The sequence below is a fragment of the Triticum urartu genome, chromosome 6A (assembly GCF_056163025.1).
Source record: "Triticum urartu cultivar PI428250 chromosome 6A, HENAU_Tu73, whole genome shotgun sequence".
NCBI classification, from domain to species: Eukaryota; Viridiplantae; Streptophyta; class Magnoliopsida; order Poales; family Poaceae; genus Triticum; species Triticum urartu.
The window spans coordinates 574338196-574345356 of record NC_141878.1 but is presented as its reverse complement, the minus strand read 5'-3'; the positions used below and the strand labels follow the sequence as shown (position 1 = coordinate 574345356).

The 7161-nt window shown below is 44.4% G+C and overlaps 1 pseudogene; it reads right to left on the bottom strand.

Annotated features, from left to right (window-relative positions):
• Positions 1-442: 442 nt before the first annotated feature.
• Positions 443-1180, bottom strand: LOC147966501 (uncharacterized; annotated as a pseudogene).
• Between the last annotated feature and the right edge of the window lie 5981 nt (positions 1181-7161).

Here is a 7161-nt window from a genome sequence, read left to right as displayed (position 1 = left end):
GAACCTGGCGCAGCCGTCCCTCCTCCTACCTTCTCCTCCTCCATGGTGCTTGGCGAAGCCCTGCCGGAGAACCACGAGCTCCACCACCACCACGTCGTCATGCTGCTGTTGGACTCTCTTCCTCAACCTCTCCCTCCTCCTTGCTAGATCAAGGCATGGGAGACGTCTCCGTTCCGTAAGTGTGTTGAACGCGGAGGTGCCGTCCGTTCGGTGCTAGGATCATCGGTGATTTGGATCACGACGAGTACGACTCCATCAACCCCGTTCACTTGAATGCTTCCGCTTAGCGATCTACAAGGGCATATAGATGCACTCTCCTTCCCCTCGTTGCTAGATTACTCCATAGATTGATCTTGGTGATGCGTAGAAAATTTTAAATTTCTGCTATGATCCCCAACATATACTATATACATGGGAATACTACTACGATTATGGTGGTCGACTAGAAAAATTGATTGGTAGAAGACTCCATAATATCTGCTCCAACTTCATCAACAAATTCATCATCGCTATCGTCGGGGTCCGAGTCGGTGTCGTCGATGATGATGTAGTTCTCCGGGCAGGTGGAATCGTCATCTTCTCCTCCTGGCGCGGGATCTCCCATGAATACTCCTAACTTCCTTGTCAGATCGTCATTCTTCTCCACTAGTACGATGATGTCCTCCTCATAATCTTCACGAGTAGCTTTGAGTTTCTCTTAAAGCTCCGTGATCCTTGTCATTGCCTTCTTCAGATCTATCATGCCTATGCACATCTGGTTCTCCTGGCGACGAATGTACTGGTTTCACTCCTGGATGAAAGCGGCAATTGATCTATCCTTCCTGGTGCTGATCATCTCCCATTGTTCATCTCGATGCCCACAAATCTTGTAGATAGTATCCTTGAGATCCTTGTGGTAAACTTCTCCAATGCGTCCCATGGTGATGTGGGCTGCCATGCTCTTGCCTAGACTCCAGGTGGGTGCTTCAAAGGAAAACTCTATGGGCTCGGTGATCGGCATGAACGTCCGTCTTGGGATTTGAACTTGGATCATCCAGCGCTCCTCTTCTGGTAATGTGGCATTGTAGGTCCCGGTGAAGCTTGGTATTCCAATGTTCAGGTACTTAGTGACTTCCTTTAAGTGTCGTCCAAAGGGTGAGTCTTCATACGGTTGTGCAAACTTGTTCCTCATGTCCGCCATCCTAAAGAGTAGAAAAGGGAGAAGAGTCGGAAATGAGAAGAGAGTAGTGATCTAGGGTTTTAGCTTAGTGGTCGTGTCCTACAGTCAGCGTGTTCTCTGATACCATCTTGTAGCGACTAGACCTCAAACAATCCGATCTCGGTGCATCAGTGTCATCCCTGGATCGGTAATGCTGACACGCACAGTACTTGAGGATTTATAACTGAGTAGCAATCACACACTTATTAAATCAAATGTCTCAAAAGAGAACAAAAACAATAATTATGGCTTAAGGCCATCTAAATCGATAACAGCGGAAGGCTTGGAAGATAAGTGAGTCCATCAACTCCAACGGCATCACTGAGTGAAACACAACGACCTATGGCTCCTTACTCGTCGTTTGAAAAATCTGCAACATAAACGTTGCAGCCCGAAACAGGCCAGCACATGGAATATGCTGGCAAGGTAACACAAGAGAATAATGAACAAATAAATGCTATCACTACATGCATATTTGGCTGGTGTAGGCTGTATGGTTAATATGTTTTAGCGAAAAGCCAATTTTTCCCTACAACAAAGGAATACATTTTATTTAACTATCATGGTAGTTGTTAAACATTGAGAAGGTTCCTCCAACTCAATCCCAATTAAACATCATCATTAAACCCAATCAATTTAAATTAAGAGTGATGAGATCAATCATGATAATCCAAGAACCAGATACTCAAGATGTCCATAACCGGGGACACGACTAACCATGATTAGTTTATACACTCTGCAGAGGTTTGCGCACTTTTCCCCACAAGACTCGAATACATCCATGGTCGGAGATTCGAGACGCAGTCTTTCTGAAGCATTAACTCTCTACTCTGGGTAGACTATACCACCTACAACCCACTACATCTGCTAGTCTACCTCTTCAAGAGATTCACGCAACTTACTCAACTATGCTAGAGCCCATAGTATCTTGTGGCTGCACATGGAAGTTTCTAGCATGAATAATCTTATGATCCCTTTGAGCCCGGGTGGCGGGCCGTAGGATGATCACACGGGTCCTCCGGGATATCCTAGGACAACACTGGGTACTCCAGGTGTCCACAAGCAATCCACCCAGATGTGTATTCAAGTTGCCACCTTAAGTTGAACCATTAATTAACAAGCTCACATCTTTCACGAATACTCTCAAACCCAATCCACGTCTACGAGCATAACATAGCAAATATAATCAACGTAGAAGTAACTCCCATAGGTTTGATAATAAACATGTGCATAGGTACTACCTCATCTACTTCCCAAAACCCACAATTTAATTAGACCTTAATCATGAAATTGTTTGATGATTGAATCTAATGCAATAAAACTAGGTAGTAAAGAAGTATGATCAAAGTGTTACTTGCCTTGCTGATGATCCGCAAAACCTAGGGACTCGTAGTAGCACGCTTCGCACTCCGGGTACTCTATCACAAACAAACAACCATATAATAAGCACTCAAACTAGAAGCACGAGTAAAACTCAAAAACAAGATCTAACCAGAAAGTTCAACTTAAGAACTCCGGTTTGCAAAAAGAATCAAATCGAACGAAGCAACGAAACACAAACTACGAAAGAAACAACACCCGATTACTAAACTGAACTCAAGTCAAATTTTACTGTTTCAAAATCTTGTTCAAGTTGGTTAAACAGAAAGAGGGCTTAGAGACGAAGATCTAGACACTTGAATCGCATGATTCCGACTAATGAGCGAAAAGTTAAACTAAAACGAAAATCGGATCAGAAATCGAGATCGAGAATAATCACGAAAAAATCCGAGAAAAAGAAAAACTGACGAACAGGCTAACGAACGAACGTTCGCTGTCTGTGGCTAACGGGCGAAAACCGTTCGTTAAAATGAACGTACGGACGAACGTCTGCTATTTAACTGAACCGAAAAAATATCGATCTAAACCGATTTAAAATAAAAAAATCGAAACTAGGGTTTATATAAAAAAACCGATCGGTTTCTAAAAAAGCCGGCGGCTTCTACCTCGGGTCCTGCGGGGTCCGGCGGCGGTGGCGCGGCTCCGGCGGCGGGGCAAGGCGGCGGCGACGAGGCGAGGCGGCGACGCGCTAGGGTTCGGCGGGGCGGAGCGGTGCGCTGCGGGGCTCGAATCTTCGGGCTTTAAAAAGGCCGGCCGGGCGGAGTCCCGGTCGGTTACGAGCCAGAGTCGGTTTCCCTTTTGTTTAAAAAAAATATTCTGACGTGCAGAAAAAGAAAGAAATACTAAACCGACTCCAAAAATCCCGAAATAAAATTTCCCCGTTCTCTAAAAATCTAAGGGACAAGGTGAACATTTATTTGGGCCTAAAATGAAATTTGGAAAAACACATATTTTTCCTAATTTCAAATAAAATAGCAATAAAACTCCGAATAAAATCCTATTTGATTTTAATATTAAATCTCCAATATTTCTTTATTTTGGGAAAGTCATTTTATCCCCTCTCTTTATTTTCATAAAAGAAATATATGAAGAGAAAATAATTAAAATCAAACAATCCTATTTTCAAGATTTGAGAGAACTCAAATATGAAAAATAACGAAATTCCCAACTCTCTCTGTGGGTCCTTGAATTGCGTAGAATTTCTAGGACCAAACCAAAAGGCAATAAAATATGATATGCAATGATAATCTAATGCATAACATTCCAAATTGAAAATTTGGGATGTTACAGAAGTGTACAAGCTGTTCAATGCAGGATCTGTGCATCTCTTCAACACAAACGGTTCAGATTACAGTATAAAAATTAAAGCTAGACTTCGGCGCTAAGCCAAGAGACACTGCGATTTGTCAAAATATGTAGCTAAAAATCAATAGCACTATCTATTTTTTGCAACTAAAATTCAGTAATTAAGCATATATTTCATTCATACTAGATATTAAGGAGTCGTTCTCACCGGGAAGCGAGACAGCCTTGGACCGCCGCCTGCCTCGCTCCCACTGGTCTATATTAATGGCGCCGCCGAGCGGCCGCACCCCCGTCCTCGCCATACACATAATTCCACTCTCTCCGCCCGCATCCTTGATGCCGCTCTGAGTCCTCAAAGCCATCAGTGTACGAGGATGCCGCCGAAGTGCACCATCGGAGGGAGTGGCGACGCCGGGGCTGCTGAAGCACCGGAGCACGGCGTGAATATGGAGACAGGGGTTTCTGTCGCCGCCGATGAGGTGGAAAACGAGGCTGCCAACAAGCGGAGGTGGGTCGAGAAAGAACCGCAAGCGACTCCAACAGGCCTAGACTTCATCAACAACCTCCCCGATGATATGTTGATAGTCATCATAGCCCTCCTCCCAATCAAATATCGGGCAAGGACAGCCGCCCTTTCCCGGTGGTGGCGCACCCTATGGCTCTGCACCCCTGTCGACCTCCTCGACGCCCAGAAGCTCTGCCATGGTGTTGTCTACTACACAACCTTCTTCTTGTAGACGTTGTTGGGCCTCCAAGTGCAGAGGTTTGTAGGACAGTAGCAAATTTCCCTGAAGTGGATGACCTAATATTTATCAATCCGTGGGAGGCGTAGGATGAAGATGGTCTCTCTCAAACAACCCTGCAACCAAATAACAAAGAGTCTCTTGTGCCCCAACACACCCGATACAATGGTAAATTGTATAGGTGCACTAGTTCGGCGAAGAGATGGTGATACAAGTGCAATATGGATGGTACAAATAGGTTTTTTGTAATATGAAAATATAAAAACAGCAAGGTAGCAAGTGGTAAAAGTTAGCGTAAACGGTATTGCAATGCTAGGAAACAAGGCCTAAGGTTCATACTTTCACTAGTGCAAGTTCTCTCAACAATAATAACATAATTGGATCATATAACTATCCCTCAACATGCAATAAAGAGTGACTCCAAAGTCACTAATAGCGGAGAACAAACGAAGAGATAATTGTAGGGTACGAAACCACCTCAAAGTTATCCTTTTTGATCGATCTATTCAAGAGTCCGTAGTAAAATAACACGAAGCTATTCTTTTCGTTCAATCTATCCTAGAGTTCGCACTAGAATAACACCTTAAGACGCAAATCAACCAAAACCCTAATGTCACCTAGATACTCCATTGTCACCTCAAGTATCCGTGGGTATGATTATACGATATGCATCACACAATCTCAGATTCATCTATTCAACCAACACAAAGAACTTCAAAGAGTGCCCCAAAGTTTCTACCGGAGAGTCAAGACAAAAACGTGTGCCAACCCCTATGCATAAGTTCATGAGGTCACGGAACTCGCAAGTTGATCACCAAAACATACATCAAGTGGATCACATGAACATCCCATTGTCACCATAGATAAGCACAAGCAAGACATACATCAAGTGTTCTCAAATCCTCAAAGACTCAATCCGATAAGATAACTTCAAATGGAAAACTCAATTCATTACAAGAGAGTAGAGGGGGAGAAACATCATAAGATCCAACTATAATAGCAAAGATCGCGATACATCAAGATCATACCAAATCAAGAACACGAGAGAGAGAGAGAGATCAAAAACATAGCTACTGGTACATACCCTCAGCCCCAAGGGTTAACTACTCCCTCCTCATCATGGAGAGCACCGGGATGATGAAGATGGCCATCGGAGAGGGATTCCACCCTCCGGCAGGGTGCCGAAATGGGTTTTCGGTGGCTACAGTGGCTTGCGGCGGCGGAACTCCCAATCTAGGTTATGTTCTGGAAGTTTGGTATATATAAGAGATGTTGGCGTCAGGAACAAGTCAGGGGGGTCCCGAGGCGGCCACGAGGTAGGGAGGCATGCCCATGGGGGGTTGGGCGCGCCCCCACCCTCGTGGGTGCCTCGGGACTCTTCTGGCCCATCTCCGGTACTTCGTGGGCTTCTTCTGGTCCAAAAATAATCTCTGTGAAATTTCAGGTCAATTGGACTCCGTTTGGTTTTCCTTTTCTGTGATACTCAACATCAAGGAAAAAACAGAAACTGGCACTGGGCTCTAGGTTAATAGGTTAGTCCCAAAAATCATATAAAATAGCATATAAATGCATATAAAACATCCTAGATGGATAATATAATAACATGGAACAATAAAAAATTATAGATACGTTGGAGACGTATCACATGGCTATCGCCAAAGCTTGGATGCGTTCTCCCAGATCCTCGGCAGTCACAATGGCCCAATCAAAGGCCTTATCATGGGAAAGTTCTATTCTAATGGCAAGGACGGAGCCAAGCTTGACGAGTGGTTCCGATCCCCCGCCATAGATCAGGTCAAGAAGCTAAGTTATAATGATGGGCATATGCACTTGCTGCCAACGTTCGTGCTCCGCTTCGCGCCCACGCTGCGTGTTGCCAAGTTCATGAACTTCCATTCCCCCCTTAATGATGCGCCTGCTCTTTTTCTACCATGACTGAAGCACCTCGAGCTCGTCGCCGTCCGCATCCCAATGGATGACATGGAGCGCGTGCTCCGCGGTTGTACTGCACTTGAGTTCCTTCATTTTCAAGCGATGAATTTGTCGAGTACCTTGCACATCACCTCCAGGACTCTTTGGACTATTTATGTGTGTTTCTAGTGCTGCAACGAGAGATCACAAAAGGTGGACCACAATATGGTCATCCAGGAGACAACTTCACTTGAGAGATTACTTGTAGTTGATCAACAAGGTCTACCAAGAATCAATGTCATTTCTGCGCCGAAATTGAAATTGGTGGGCTACTCGTCTGTCAAATACTACAATTTTCAGGTACAATAGTTGCCTTATATACCTCTCCTTGATATCAATGTTATTTCTAGTTTTGAAGATGTATGTTCGTCTGTCATCCAGCGAAGCTTCACCCAGACTCTGGGCATAGTGAAGGTCTTGGCACTAGAATCTGTCGGCCCCAACATGGACCAAGTTGTCAGTTGCCTGAGATGCTTTCCGTTCCTGTCGAAGCTGTATATCGAGGTGATGTTCCTTTCCTGTTAAATGTTAACCATAAGGGAGTTCAATTTTTTCACCTTTTCC